Source organism: Eurosta solidaginis, chromosome X (assembly GCF_040869045.1).
Source record: "Eurosta solidaginis isolate ZX-2024a chromosome X, ASM4086904v1, whole genome shotgun sequence".
Taxonomy (NCBI): domain Eukaryota; kingdom Metazoa; phylum Arthropoda; class Insecta; order Diptera; family Tephritidae; genus Eurosta; species Eurosta solidaginis.
In genome coordinates this window covers 147,281,422-147,298,512 of record NC_090324.1, presented here as the reverse complement: position 1 = coordinate 147,298,512, position 17,091 = coordinate 147,281,422, and the positions used below count along the sequence as shown (strand labels likewise).

Here is a 17,091-nt window from a genome sequence, read left to right as displayed (position 1 = left end):
AGACACAGCGTGGAAAAATTTGTGTGACCGATGCGAAAACAAATGTACCTTGGTAAATGCCCAATTAAAAATTCTGTTTAGTTTGAAAGCAGTTGAGAGTGAATGCGGTAGCTCCATTAAAAAACTGCAACGTGAAATATACAATTGCATCTCAGCGCTTCAAAGTCACAAGATTGACATATCAAACTGGGATGCAATTCTCACGTAATTGTGCTCCACAAAACTGCAAACCACACTGGCTCTAGGGAACAAACCATAGAAAATAAAACAGAAATTTCAAAATGGGCAGACATGGATAAATTCTTATCCAGCAGATTCCAAACGTTGGAAACTGTCGTAGATATAAGAGGGGATACAGTTTCAAAACCTTCTAAGCCACAAGCTTCTCGTTCCTCTGCAGAAACATCGGCGAAACGATTGGGGTCGTATCAGGCAAGTATAGCCAAACCCCCGTGCAAGATGTGCAAAAGTTCTGCACATCGAATCGCAAAATGCGAAAAGTTTCTGCGCTAAACGCCAAATAAATGGTTTGAGAACATTAAAAGCATTCGCGGATGCTTAAACTGCCTTTCGGCTGGACATACTGTCACAAAGTGCACCAGTCAAGTGAACTGTGCCACATGCCATTTAAGACACAATACGCTGCTTCACATTCCGAATCAGCCCAAAACCACAAATTCGGTAGATACGATCGGAGCATCAACGTCAAGAGATGCTCAAACGCGTCGCAATGCTGAAAAAGAAAACAGTTCGATTAATAATGTGAACTCATGCTTCGCAAATACAAGTAAAGGAGTGCTATCAGGGACAGCACAGGTATATATTTATTTAAATGTTGTTGACTATTCGGCGAGAGCCCTAATAGACTCGGGATCTAAATGCTCATTCATAACCGAGAAACTCAAGCGCAGAATAAATCTGCCAACTAAATGCATGCATGTCCAAGTTTCGGGCATCAATAATACATTGTCTGCACAAGTAAAAGAAGCGTGCAACATACAATTGCGGTCACGAACAGACCCATTAATCGAGATCAATATGATCATGCTGGTTTTACCACAATTAACAGGGAATCTCCCAACTTGCCAAGTAAACGCAATGACTAGGCAAGCATTCCCTGACTTAGTACTGGCTAACAAAATATTCTTTGTCAATGAGCCAGTCGATCTGATTCTGGGCGGATACATATACCCCCAAATTATGCTAGACTGTATTAGGAAGGACGTGCTAAACACATTAATAGCACAGGAAACAGTGTTCGGCTGGATTCTGACAGGCCGCCACGATGCGGTTGATTCAAATAAAACTTTAGTTTCATATTTCAACGAGGTCACTTTAGATAAACAATTGGCGGCCTTTTGGGAGATAGAGGAAATTGCAAAGAAGAGGAGCATCAATAACGATGTCACTTATTGCGAGGAGCTATACAAATTCACAACAGTTCGGAACAACGATGGCAAATACGTAGCCTCCTTACCCTTTAGGAAAGAGTTTAACTCAGGCCCCTCATTGAGAAGTGCGTGTTCTCAATTCTATCGCAACGAGACACGACCTGCGAAAAACCCAGTCCTTCAAACGGAATACAATAGAGTTGTATCCGAATATGAAACTTTAGGGTATATGCAACAGGTCAGTAATATCCCGCCAGACTCAACCGACTGTTACTTCCTCCCTCACCATGCTGTTATAAAGGAAGGAAGTACAACAACAAAAGTCAGAGTCGTATTTAACGCCTCTTGTCCTACTACTAATGGCAAAAGTCTAAACGGTGCCTTATATCCAGGGCCGATTCTTCAATCCGACCTAACAAATCTTATACTACGTTGGCGGCTGTTCAAATACGTATTTAACAGCGACATAGAAAAATGTACCGCCAAATATGGGTTAATGAAAATCAAATAAAATTCCAGCGAATTGTATTTCGCAACTGCCCCAAGGATCCAATCAACCTTTATGAATTGAAAACAGTAACATTTGGAGTGAATTGCGCTCCCTGCCTTGCGATTCGAACACTACACCAACTGGCTGATGACGTGGAGACCTCGAATCCAATGGCAGCAGATATCTTGCGAAATTGTATGTACGTTGATGACGTACTCGCCGGTGGATACAGCATCGAAACTGCGATAAGGGCAAGGGATCAGATATCATCGGCATTGCAATCGGCAGGTTTCCCATTGCGAAAATGGACGTCCAACTGCAAGAAAATTCTGCAGGGTATACCTAAGCAGCATTTATTAACAGAGGACTTCCTAGAGTTTGAACATACTAGTACGGTTAAAGCTCTAGGCATTTAGTGGAACGCGCATTCCGACCTATTCTATTTTATTGCTAAACCTTTTGAAAACAGCGATGCCATCACAAAAAGGGCTATACTCTCTGCGATTGCAAAGCTGTTCGACCCTCTTGGCTGGCTGGCACCGGTGGTAGTTGTAGCCAAGATTATAATGCAAAATATTTGGTTGGAAGGCACGGGTTGGGACGAAGACGTATCACAAACTACTTTAGATCGTTGGACCGCATTTATGAAAGAATGCGGAAAAATCAGCGATATCCGCATACCTCGATGGGTTCATTTTAGTCCAAAGGATAGCGTCGAAATACATGGATTCAGCGATGCTTCGGAAAAAGCATATGCAGCCACTGTTTTCTTGAGGGTTCAGACAACGGATCGAGTTTTCACCAATCTGTTAATTGCAAAGACAAAAGTAGCCCCGCTCAAAACTATATCATTGCCACGGCTGGAACTCTGCGGCGCAGTCCTATTTGCAGAAATCATAGAGTCGGCCATAGAAAATATGCAACTTTCCAATATTAAAGTAACCCTTTGGACAGATTCGACTATAGTACTGACATGGATCCGAAAGCCCCCATGTTCGTGGTCAACGTTTGTGGCACATCGAATAACGAAAATCATCGACAAGGTTGGAGACAAAGTATGGCGGCATGTAGACTCCGCGTCAAGTCCTGCAGATTTGGCGAGCAGAGGTCTCCTCGCTTCGGATCTAATCGACAATCCTTTGTGGTGGCAGGGACCTTCTTGGCTACAAGAAGACCACGAAAATTGGCCAACACAAGAAGAGCATTATAACACAAATATCGAAGAAAAGAGGGTGAAAGTTCATGCAACATCGGTCGAACATAATTTTGCTATTCTGGACAGGTTTTCCGATTTACAAGGGCTTTGTGGGTTATATCCTATATTCTTCGGTTTTCCAGAATTGGTACCCAACAACTAAAGCCTCCTGTAAAAGGGATTCTCATTCGATAACTCCTGACGAAATAGAAAAACAACACGAAGATTGATAACAATATGCCAAAGGCAACATTATCAAGAAGAGTACGCAAATTTGAAGTCAGGAAAACTAATAAATGGGAAAAGTGAGATTTTACCCCTAGATACATATATATACGAAGAAGGCATCATTCGAACTGGGGGGCCGGACTGGGGCATCCAAAGACATGTCCCATAGCGAAAGTCATCCCATTATCCTTCCTTACACTTGCAGATTATCCAGACTTATAGTTCAATCCTCTCATAAGACTACCATCCATCTAGAAGCGACAAACGACCTTAGTACCGGGTCCTTCCTAGCTGCCTTCGGCAGATTTGTATCCAGACGAGGCTGTCCGAAAAACGTTTACTCCGACAATGGTACTAACTTTGTCGGAGCTTCGCGATCTTTACGATCCGAGTTTAAAGCATTTCTGCGTGAAGCAAGGGACAGACTTTGAATAAATATAGCCATCACATTTAGAATGGCATTTTATATCGCCAAGCGCTCCTCACAAGGGAGGTTTGTCGGAAGCGGGGGTAAAAATTTTAAGACCCATTTTAAAAAGATCGCGTCCGATGATAAATATACTTTTGAGGAGTTTGCTACCCTCTTATGTCGAATTGAGGCATGACTCAACTCTAGGCCCCTCATTCCCTCATCCAACGACCCTTCCGACCTGGAGCCGCTTACTCCACTTTCTCGTAGGTGGGCATCTCTTAGCTCCACATGAACTCGATTGCAGTGAAAATCCTGCCTCAATCGTCAATCGATGGCAAAAGATGAAAGCTCTTCATCAAAAATTTTGCAAAAGATGGAAATCGGAATTACTCACCGAGATCCAGAAACGGTATAAATGGAAACATCCACAATCCAACTTAAAACCAGGGGACCTAGTCGTCATAAAAGAGGATAACCTACAACCAAACAAGTGGAGAATGGGGAGAATCGTCAACACACACCCAGGTTCCGATAACCGTGTACGTGTTGTTGACGTCAATACAATTAAAGGACAAATTACGAGACCAATCGCAAAATTGGTATTACTTCCGCCCAACGACAAGGAAAATGAACTTTAATAGTCCATATCCCTTCATCCCAAATAACCCAGGTCTCGTTCATCCCGAACGAGGCCAACACACCGATAACCATGCTCTCGTTCCCCCGAACGAGGACAACACAACCCTAATGCAGATTCATCATCTGCCATCGAATCCGCACTTAAATCAGCAATTACACCCCCAAATATCAAATCCCTATAAACCCGCAATCGAAGTAGACGGGGGCGCAAATTACAAATCTCATTTTTTTCAGCGTTTAAATGTAAGAAAAATATAAAATAAACTCCCAGTTAACTTAGCAAAATAAAAATATTAAAGCGCGTCGATACCAAACACTAGACATAGCAGCAAAAGAACGTCATCTCCACGGCCCTTGGTGACTCGCTTCTAACTCAATTTTCGCAAGTGACACATAATCAAAATTGCATTAAGTTTAATAGGCACGCAAGTGATACCTTTCTGCAACTTCCGTCGAAAAATTACTTATATATATTTCAAGTTAATATTCAAAACGCATATAAACCATTGAACTTCTCTCAAAACTATACACTAGTCAAAAACAATTTAAATTGTACAAATTAGGAAGCATTGTAGCATATATGTAATATGAAGCCTCAAAAATTAAACCTTTAAGGTCTAAAAGTAGCACAACACAGTGAGTAAATACTTTTTAAAAAGGTCACTTACAAATATCTCGTAACTATAAACAGTATCATATTCATGACTCACTCAGTACCACTCAAAGTTTTTTTTCTCTACATGGAATTGAAATGGGCAAAATGTTATCATTAGGCGATGATAGTATTCTAGATGAAGGTAACTTCAACACTTATAAAGGAGTTTGCCGGAAGTAGAAGTTTTCCAAACCAAATGGTGTCCACATAACAAGCGCATCATCCAGCGGACGTATTGGCTCTAAACAACGCCGATTATGAGCAATGTGGCGTAGGAAACGTTGAAAATTCTCTTTGCCACCATCACAACGCATACTTAATACCAAGAAACTGGATATTAATACATCATTACATGATTCTTCAGGTTGTGCTGTATTGCCTAGAAAGCATAGTACGTGACGTGAAATTTCTTTTTTTTTTTTTGGTTTGATGGTCGGATTTTATTGTCAATGTAACAAATGACAATCAAAAATTAATTATTTGCAATAATTTACGACAAATAGAAAAACACCATAAATAGTAAACATTTAATTTTCGCTGCATTTGCAGTAAAAGATAATATGGCTTTGTTTGATTAGGTACAACATCTATGAGTAGTTGTACATGCATTTTCTTTTGATTGCCCTAATGGTTAAGGAGGAAACGCCTGCTATCCATTTTAACTATTTTTGTAAAAGCGTAATAATTTCTAGGGGTTGTTGACAGAGGTTCGCTTAATGAAGCGAGTGGCCTTGTTTCTTTCATTTCAAAAAAATATCCAATTAATGGTGCATAAATCGCAAGCGGTTTCCTTTATTTACAGGAGAAACTAATATCCAAAGTCAACATCTCTTTTTCTGGTTGAAGGATTTTCAATTTTCTGTTACATATACATACATTAACAAAACACTCACCGATCTAATACAGAAATGGGCACCGCATTTTAAAAGTTCACCCAACTCAAAGGTGTAGTACTTCCCTTACTTAGCTGTAGTTGTCTTTGTTCGTTTTTGGAAAATTGACCACACTCCTTTTAGCCGGCATGTACATGGAAAATTGATGCCATACAGGGGTCCATTGACAAAGTACCTTTAACAAAATTTAATTGTAAAACATCCCAAATATCTTCGTGTTCTTCAAAAGCCGTACCTGATATATTTTTCTTGCAAGTTATAAAGAGATGATAACCGCCTGTGGATCATTCCACTTTGCTGACTTGCAATGGATTATGGTGCATCCAATCAACATACAGCCGCAATTAAATTACAACAATTGTTTTTACAGATTCTTTCGATGTCTCGTAGAGTGTGCGGAGCGATAGCAAACGTAAACCGTGGCCATTACAAATTTCCAGCACAAACCATTTTTCCAAAAGCTTTAAACAATTTCGTACTGAATCAGTTGAGACGCTTACGGCATAAAACGCGCCCTCCATAGAGGTTAATTTTTCCTTTAGGTTTAATTTTAAGTATAGCGTTGACTTCATCGACGTGCCAACCTTGGCATTTTTCTTTCTCTCTATCTTCGTATTGGAAATGTTAAAGTGCAGTAGGAACGAAATCCAATTCTAAAAGCGTTTTATCCACAGGCGGTACATATGGCACATATTTCCGTGGTATAGTAAACAAATCAAATTTGGCATTTCATTATGCAAGAATTTATGCACAAAATCGGCTTTCATTTGAACACTACCATATATTTTTACATATTTGCTCGATCTACTTCACTCTTTATTTTATCTTTTTTCTCTAAACAATAACCATCAAGATTCGTCATTTCGCATTATCGTTAAAAATTACACTAATGTACACTCATCACATTGATCACTGTTGTAGTCAGTTAAATCTAATTAAACACCTTCTGACCAACAACTTAACGTCCATGCAGTCGAAATTCGCAAGTTTAAAAGAGTCATGTACATTTAAGATAATTATGATAGGCTCTTTGAGACAAAACACTACCAAAGCGCGTGAATTAGCCAAGAATGGGAATTTGCCAACTTTATATTCAACGCCTTCTTGCTTCAGTTGTTCCTCTGATTTGCCTACCAACGCTACCTCGGGATGTGTATAACAACACTTGGCACGCATTATAATCGATATGTACAGGTCCTCCAAGTATGCCTTCTACGCAAAGTATGCCCTCATCTTCGGCTTTGTGTGCCAACATAGGACCATTTATGCAGTCACCAATAGCATAAATACTGGATACCGTTGTTTGGAAATTGGCATTCACTGGAACGCAACCCTTATCATCTTTAACAATGCCAACAGTTTCAAGGCCAAGACCATCGGTGAATGGACGACGACCAACACACACTAACAAGGCATCGCATGAAATATCTTGCTTTTCACCAGATTTGGCATTCTCCACAGTTACGGTAACGCTGCTACCACTGCGCTGTGCGCCAGCAAGAATTTCAAACCTTGTTTGAACAGTACTATATGGAAAGTCTTTGATACCTCAATATCTATACCAGCACCGCCTATGGTGTCCATGAGTTCAAAAGCAGTAACTTCAGCACCTAAGCGTGACCATACTGAGCCCAATTCCAAGCCAATAACATCCATTTTCTCTGGTACTTACTTGAGTGAGAGAGCACCAGTACTCGAAAATATGACTTCTTCGTCAATCTCAATACCAGGGAATGGCGTTACTTCACAGCCTGTGGCGATCATAATGGTTCTGGGTTTTTACAGTTTTAATGCTGCCATCATCATTTTTTACTTGCACTTCATTGGGACTAACTATGGTGCCATATCCCGCCAGTTGTGTAACTTTGTTCTTTCCAAATAACTGAGCAATACCATCTGTAAGTGCTTTGACAAAGTTGGCTTTTTTGTCCCATGAGTTTCTCCAAATCCAAAGATGCGCTGCCACAATTAATGACACGATTTGCCAAATCACCCGAATACGCCATGTGGTAGTAGTGGGAATTGTTCAGCAAAGATTTGGAAGGAATGCAACCAACATTGAGGCAGATACCACCCAATGTGGGAATTTTCCCAAGTTATACTAATGGTTTTCGTTCATTGTAAAGTTCCATTATCTCGCAATAAATTAGAAATCGTTCTTAAATAAAAACGATTTAATACGATTTTGTGGCTAAGCGCTTGTCCCGTTCCTCGGCGATACTCAATTTGGCACCCTTACCCTTCGGCAATGAAATGTAGGGTTTGTCACCCTTACCAATAATGAAAACATTTGTTAAAAGTGTTGCGAATACATGACCGTGTGTATCCTTTACGAGTACAATATCAAAAGATCCAGGATGTCTTTCACGGTTGACAACAGAACCGATACGACCCAAATTTCTACCACCTGTAATAATGCATAGATTTCCAGAATCGGATTTGATATAATCGGTGATTTTGCCTGTAGCAATATCGACCTGAACAGTATCGTTGGCTTTGATGAGAGGATCAAGATAGCGTATGGGGCGACCGTCGTGTGCAACAATGAATGGTACACCTTTGGCGCCGAGTTGTGTTTTCCGCATTCATAAAACCCGCTGGATATGTTCGACCAGTACGTACTTTGCCATCAACTTTAATGAGACGCTGCATCAGAATTTTGGTTACCTCAGCCCCATTGACGATTTCTCAAGAAAATCATTAAGGGCAATGATTCGCGCAATTTATGTGGGCCAAAGCACGAAGACGCTATCGCGCAACACGCCGGAAGGCTTCCGGATAGGGCGGCTGCTCTAGGCTACTCCACCGCCCATCATGCGGCCTTTCGTGCCCATTGCGCCGACGGCCATCTTACGAATCGAATCGCGTGGGCATTTACACCTGGTCCGGGCCATTATCGATCCCTGCGCCACCAGCACGATCGTCGATGCAGAGCTGGTACGCGACTTACAATTGGAGAGCCAAGGACATGGAAAATGCACCCTCATACTGCGCGGCAAATACGGGGCATCGACGCGCTTAACAACCCATGCAGCTGTCGTCGAAAGCGATTACCGCTTGAGTCCACCGTGTAATGTGGACCCCAAGATTGCCACGCCCTTTGAATTCATGCGGCTGGCGGATCCGCAATTCTACCGCTCATCACCAATACGGCTTACACTCGGCGCTGACATTTACGCTGAAATGATGGTGAGCGGTACACCGGCATCGACAGTTGGCGGTCACCTAACCCAACCGACCGTGTTCGGGTTGGTGGTCTCGGGAGCCTGCCAAAAATAAACATCCGATTTTCACGCCTCACACATGCGCCACCTTATATACATTTAAAACCACGTACGTATATTTAATAACTTCTTCTCTTTTTCCACAGGAGAGCGAAACGTGAGGTCAACCATCTTCCCCCCCCCCCCCCCCTCGTAACATAATTTTCTTTGGTTATTTTCCTTCGTTACTACCACCCACATATGCTTGTGATCCCTATACACACAGGCATGTGTGAGTGGTAGTACGTATGTATCTTAGATTTTTACGCCTGTGAGCCCGCGGTATAGCAACTTTGTTGCCGGGAAACCCAACGAAGGAGCTGTATCGTGGGTTCATCGGCTCATGTCGCAAAGAGGCTCGTCCACTTTGAATCCAGCAGCCAGCGAAGGAACACGTTATCCCACGTTCACGTAAGTGTAAATTAAATACAAATATATTTAATATTTTAACTTTCACAACACTTGTTAAAATCTTTCTTAACACTTGTTGTACGTATATACTTTAAATAAAAACACACTGTGAATTCCTTTTTTATTAACACGAAACCTTTTGGTGTTCTTATTTTCTTCCCTTTTTTCGCCTTAATAAATCTATAACAAATACGTGGGTGCGCGCCGTTGCCACCACGCATTTGTACATAATGATTAATTTCAAATTTAATAATATTATTCAAAATAAAGAAGAAATATTCGGAATAAAAATTAATTGTAAAAAATAAAACTCAATTAGCATTTGTAGGCAAGATGAATTGTTAGATTTAAAAAATTACTTTTGTATAACCAACCTAATTAAAAGCCTTAATTCTTCGTGCCCCATGATAAATTGCCTCCATATACCAAGAGACGAGCTAATTGACCCAGGAATACTATTCCTTAATGATTACCATGGCAATATAAGTATCAGCGGCGATATGCGCAAAATAAATGGAACCTATATATTGAACCTCAAAAACGAGACGGTAATAGTTACGGCAGAACTTATAGGAATTTCGAAACACCTCCTCTAAGGGTGATGCCAGCAATAGCATAGCCAAATCCAAGGGAGGAGAGCTTTACCAAACTTTTGTCACTCGAAGCCCTTAGCGAGTTGCATTTGAACAACACTCTAAAAATGCAGTCCCTCCGAGCAGAAAACACGGCCAACCGAATATTCTCAGGGATGACCATAATCCTAGTTATTCTTGTCATTGCCAGCTTCAGGAAGCACTGCTGGAAGAAAACAAATAAACCTACAGAGCAACCATTACAATCCATCACTCAAGGCAACCAGAGCCAAGAAGCAACCAGGCAAGTTCAAGTCCCAGTGCCCGAAGTAATGACTTTTCAAATTTTTCAGACGATCGAGGACAACCGTCTTTAAGAGGGGAGGACTTCACAAATATTCACATAGTAGGTTGAATGCATTCTCTAGTCACATCGCAGCACACGTGTATGCGATAAACGCTGAATAGCATATTCATATCATGGGAACATTACAAGGTGATGCGATATCAACAAAATAAGCTACCTGCATTCTTCGCTCCAGTTACAAAACGCGCATCCGGGATAAATGCTGATGCCTCAATACCGGTCCGTGGGAACCTAGTTCGCACTGCCACTACCGCGCATACCTTAGCTTCATATTTCTACACGCGCATCCAACAATCGCCAACCGCGCGTCACCAGCGGATGGGAACATTGGCAGCGATACGATAACACTGCAACATATGAAAATACTAACAACGATGCGACGCCGCTGCAATTGGGCCGTCGCTAAGAATTAATAAAAGGCCATACGAACATAGTTTTAGGTTCAGTTGTATTTTGCTCGTGAAAACCCAATAAAGTGCAAAAACCGGCATAAGTCGGCAAAAAATATTTTTTTTTTAAGTTTTAAACCCACAACGGGTTAACTTACACAAGCATCAATACCCCGACATATTCAAGATAATGTTGCCAACAGTCGAACATAGAGGAAGTGCTAAAGAAATTGCGAATAAATTAATGGCGGATATTAGATCAGCATACGATGCGTCAATGACTAGAAAGCCCAAGCGCAAACAACATGGTTCCACATTTTGGTGGAACGAGCGCATACACTCCCTAAGGAGAGAGTGTAATTAGGCCAGGAGGCGCTATCAACGAGCTAGAGGGAAGCCTGACTTCCTAGAGTGGAGAACTACCCACAAAAGAGCGCGACTCGCACTTAAAAGATCAATAAAATATAGTAAGCGCGAATATTTTCTTAAGCTTTGCGACGACGTCGAGAATGACCCCTGGGGCACAGCTTATAAATTGATGTTTAAAAAATTAAAACAAAAAGGAGAGGCGATGCCAACATGCCCGTCTTTTCTTAGAAATGTGGTAGATACTTTATTTCCCACGCAAAGGGGGCTAGTTTCTCCCACATCATGCGCAGCACTACACTCATTTGATGAGGTTACCGTCGTCGAGGTCCTTCAAGCGGTTAATAGACTGCAAGACCGCAAGTCTCCTGGCCCAGACGGGGTACCAAACAGAACACTCAAACTAGCTCTCACTTATAACACGCCAACATTTGCGAAACTATTCAATGCATGCTTGGCTGAGGGGACATTTCCTATAATATGGAAACGAAAAAAGTTGGTACTGCTGCCAAAGCCTGGTAAAAATACGGCGGAGCCATCTAGCTATAGGCTCATTTGCCTGCTCGACTCCGCCGGTAAAGTTCTGGAGCGAGTCCTCTATAATCGACTCGAAAAAATATCGAAGATGTGAGAGATATTTCCGATAACCAGTTTGGATTTAGGAAAGGAAGATCTACCATCCAAGCTGCGAACATGGCGAAGAAAGTGGCACAAGAGGCCATAAGTGGCAATCGATGGCTCTAAGGAATATTGCCTTATCGTTACTTTAGATGTGAAAAATGCCTTAAACACTGCTAATTGGGCGAAAATTCTAGACACGCTGACAGGATAGGCAAATCCCTTTACATGCGTAGGATCATTCGCAGCTACTTTGAAGGTAGAGTGCTGGAATATGAAACGGCTGCTGGAGTAGAAAAGGTTCACGTCAAAGGCGGTGTTCCCAAAGGCTCTCTGCTCGGCCCTCCGCTTTGGAACATTATGTACGACGGAGTATTGCGCCTCAAGGTACCCAATGGGGTGAGAATTATCGGCTTCGCGGACGATATCGCATTGGTAGTCACGGCCAAGAACCTGGGCGAAATATGCGCCAAATCTAATGCAACCATAGCGATTGTTCAATTGTGGCTTACGGAAAATAGACTGCAGCTGGCGGAACAAAAAACAGAGGCTGTACTCCTATCAAGTAGGAAGAGGGTGGAGCAGGTCACTAAAAGAATCGGCCGCTATGACGTCGACACCCTGCCTGCAATTACTTGGGGGTTGTGAAAGATAGGAAGTTGTCATTCAAAAGATAATTAGAGTATGCCAATGAAAATGTAGCAAAATCCGTAGCAGCATTATCTAGGATAATGATAAATGCAAGAGGAACAAAGCAACGACGGCGTCAACTTCTTGCTGGCGTTGTAAAAACCCAAATACTTTACGGGGCTACTGTTTCGCATCAGGCCTCGAAGTATAAATCATACTTCCGCGCGGTAAAGTCAACTAACCGCCTGTGTCTACTACGCGTTTGTAGCGCCTTTAAAACTGTCTCTGACAACGCAACACTAATCATCGAAGGAATATGTCCTATAGATATATTAGCGAAAGAAGCAGCGACGATTTATCAGGATCAAAAGTCACGTGATGAAGCATGAGAGCTAAGCGTGCAGAACTGGCAGCTCAGGTGGAATACCTCAACAAAGGGATGCTGGACACACCGATGTATGCCAGATATTAATATATGGATATCTAGAAAGCACGGCGAGGTAGATTGCTACCTCACACAGTTTCTGAGTGGTCACGGATGCTTTAAGGAATATTTGCACCGATTCAATCACGAGCCTAACAACATATGCGATCACTGTGGTGGCGATACAGTAGAAGAAGTTTGCCATGTATATTTCGAGTGTCTTAGGTTCTATAGCTCGAGATGCAAACTACGAAGAATTTTTGGAGAGGATTACACTCCTGAAACGATTGTTGGATTCATGCTACAAAGCAAGGTAAAATGGTCCACGGTATGCGATGTAATAGGGAAAATAATGAAGTGTCTACGAAGTCTGGAAAAGCTCCGGCGCAGCAGCGAACGTTGAACAGTCGAGTTTGGTGGTTGGAGAACACACGGCAAAGGTGGAGGGGATCGAGCTGAGTACGTATTGGATGCAAGGCCTCCGTTCAATTAGCGGCGTCAGAATGATAAAATAATAAAAGACCGGAATATATGTAGGTAATGAAATAGTAAACCAGGCGACGGATTGGAGACAAGGCCCCTTCAACCGTTCGAATACTGCCCCAGATGAAGGAATAAAGCACGGATTGGAGACACTGCCTCTTCAACTGTGTGACCAGAAGCAGTCAGCACATACGTAACGACAAACCTACGGGTTGGAGACAAGGCCCCTCCAACTGTAGAAACAACGAGTAAGAGTGGAAACGTCTCACATGTAATAAGGGTTTATACACACATTGGAGACATGGCCTCTGCAACCGGTGAAAGTACGAGAAAAGCCGTCGATACGTATTGTGGGGAAAAAATACCTATTAAAATTAAAAGAAAAAAACAAACAAAAAAAAATAAATTGTATTTACATATATACATATAAAAAAAATAAAATAAAAAAAAAAACAAAAAAACCCAAGTAGTCGAATGCAGAAACATGTCACAAGCACTGTATGCACAGTGTTAAGGTATGCTTGGATATCTTATTTGTCAAGCACATTGAGGTAATAAGCAGGACGTGCCAGTCCCAGCTTTAACTATACCGCGGGACTATCAAAGTACAGCAAGGCGACCCCGACAGACGTAGAGCTTAGTGCTCAACCTACATCCCAACGGAATATTTCACGGTAGTACCGGGCTGTAAATGGTAGGGGGTTTAGTAGGAGGTAGGAGGAGGTTTAGTGCGGTTAAAGTCCCACACTAACTATGAGGCTCTCGATGCTTCCTCCTCGTAAAAAAACACAAGCATTAATTTTGACACTACCTGTTCATGTACCTATGAACTATAAATACAGGGCAAACGACAAAAACAAATCAAAACGAAAATCGACACTGATAATGGCACAACGCCGAAACCGGTTTGTCTCGCCAAATTTGACAAGGGATGACGGAAAATCATTCCAATATACATCATTTATCCACCCTGTCGGAAAATCAACAAAACAAAATAAGTCAGTTAATGCTCGTCAGGCTTTTAACTAGAACGCGAACGGACTAATAACAATCTACAAGCGACGCCTACTGAAAATACATAAAATATAAGTTGGAAAGCTTTTACTCCAAGAAGATTTAGATAAATGCCGAGTTATAACCTATTAGTTAAAGATTGGCAGAACAGCTACCTACGACTGTATTAATGGAATGCTTCGACCACATAAAGACAGAAGCTGATCAGGACCTACAACAAAAGTACATATCGCTGAACCGGAAATTGGACAAATTGGCAGGACGACGAGAGTGTAACCAAAACCAGAAAACTCAACAGTTTCATAACAAGTTCGTTAACCTCAAAACAGTGGTCATTACCAAGGAAGAGGCACGACTTCCCGAAAAGGGCCTTAAGCACAATATCATGGACCAAAATACAGTAAAAAAACGGAGCGGGCGATTGTAGATGCGGAGATCGCAATATCATTGATACCACAGGAGGAACAGGAGCATGCAAGACACATGTGCAGGGAATTAATAAAAAAGGAGGTGAAAGCACAGGAAGGACAAACAGCTAATGCGGAATAGAACACAATAAAGAACCTACGGCAAAAACTAAGGAAAAACAATATTGTCACAACGAAAGCGGACAAAGGAAACACCACTGTCGGAAAAGTGGAATATATAGCCAAAACCGAGGAACCCATAAAGGAAAAGAAATGTCGTAGAATAGGAGAGGATCCCACGGATGAATACTAAAAACAAATCAAAGTTGCTTTAAAAATGCAACAAATATAGTAGATTCTAACATGGCACTGTAACGAACTTCTCCCGAATACTGCCGTTTCCTAATGAAAAAGGGTCAGGCGCATGCTTCCGAGACGGGTCTGTATACCTTGCTATGCTACGGTCTGGCTCAGGGAAATGGGAGTGGGCTTTTCTCGGTCACATACAGCGAAATTCGTACGATACAAAATTTGTATGCAGGGTATTTAACACTACTTACCTCATGAACGGAGATAAAAATACAAAAAAAAAAAAACCAGCGAAACAAAAATAATTTATTACAACAGCGGAATCAAAAAGGTTCATTGCAACCAGCGACGGAGGGATCGGAAAGATGGCATTTTCCCCCTCGTCTTTACCCACCCAACTTGTTAATGTACCCTGACTTTACGTACATTAACCCAAGAAAAACATTTATACCTGGTATACTAACCTGTCCCTACATTTCGTCATCAGAATAAAAGAATCAGGAATCCATTTTTAGTTTACACTACAAAGATTGCTTAGATTTATTGAAATAATAGTAATAACCAACATTATTAGATCAAGTAATTTGAAGGCAAGAATATAACAAAAAAAAATAATCCATCCTATTCTCAGTATTTAGGTATTTTTATCAATTTATTCAAAAGCCAATTACTTCCTAAGATTAAAAGATATATAATTAATCGATATATTTAATATTCGAATATACGAGCTCTCGATGGTTTGTGTTTCTCGATGGAAAGTGTTTCTATCGGAACCCGCCTATGGAAACAGAGGTAGAGGGCGGCCCCCACTCCGTTGGAAGGACCAGGTGGAAAACGATTTAAACTCCCTTGGTGTGACCAATTGGCGCTGGTTGGCGGAGCGAAGGAGCGACTGGCGCGCCTTGTTGGACGGCCATAACCGTTTAGACGGTTAAGCGCCAATTAAGTAAGTAAGTAAGATGGTTTGGTCCGTTTATAATAATAGCTTTATATATACTTATATAAATTTTAATTTCAAACATTCGTAAATTTCTTTGGGAAATCTTATTAGTTGCAAATTCCCTCAATATATGGGCTATGTTTTGAGTTATCAACTCGATTTTGGTGCTAAACAGGTGCCCACAGGTAAATGAAACAGGTTGTGAGTGTGTTAACTTTATGACCAAACGCAATCAAACTTAGATTTTAAATCGCGGGTCAAAATGTCAAGGCAAAAAGGGACATTTTCACCTAATTATTACCCATAGAATGACATATATTTGCCTAATCTAACATGTCTACAAATGTTTCTACTATAAAAAAAATACAATATGTATGTAATTGAATTATAACTTGTTTTTCTTTCTACTTACTTGGTCTCCATCGATGCGACGGTGAGCTCAGCGACGATGATGAGAATGTTGTAAGTTCGATGTATCATGTCTAGCGACCATGTCTGCTAGTGCTGCAATTAATTTGGAAATTACACTGGAAACATGTTAGAATGCCTATTTAGGCATCACTAGTAAATCTAATGGTTTTAATTATACAAAAAACATGTACTAACGAACTTAAGAGGGCGAGCCCATTTCCGGTATTTACTATGAGATCAACACTTAAAATTTTATACCGAAAATGCTAGTTTATATGAAATTTTCTTTTTAAATTCTAACAATTGCAAAAAAAACTATCACGGAATAATCGTGAGACGGACAAAGAAAATTGTTACCACCCTACTCTACATTCGCATTCATATTGCACTAGATATTTTCCATAGAAAATTCAGTGAAACAGCATTAAAATTATTTAACTCTAAATCTAAATTTTCGGGAAAGCAATATGTTGACCATCTCGACGTTTGTTAGGAATCTCGGCATTGGAGGGTTGATATATGTTGCGGTTGATCCTTCACCCGCGTGATGATTTTATTCAAATTTCCTTCTTATTTTTCGTTTC

At 41.1% G+C, this 17,091-nt stretch overlaps 1 protein-coding gene and 2 pseudogenes across 1 annotated transcript in view; 1 reads left to right on the top strand and 2 right to left on the bottom strand.

The window, feature by feature from the left end:
- LOC137235183 (uncharacterized) overlaps positions 1–17,091 on the top strand; it is a 1,124,977-nt gene that overhangs the window by 760,763 nt on the left and 347,123 nt on the right. The gene's annotated exons all lie outside the window — the stretch shown is intronic.
- LOC137234710 (dihydrolipoyl dehydrogenase, mitochondrial pseudogene) lies at positions 5,166–7,990 on the bottom strand (annotated as a pseudogene).
- The window catches only part of LOC137234709 (small ribosomal subunit protein eS4-like), a 35,632-nt pseudogene continuing 26,618 nt past the window's right edge, over positions 8,078–17,091 (bottom strand).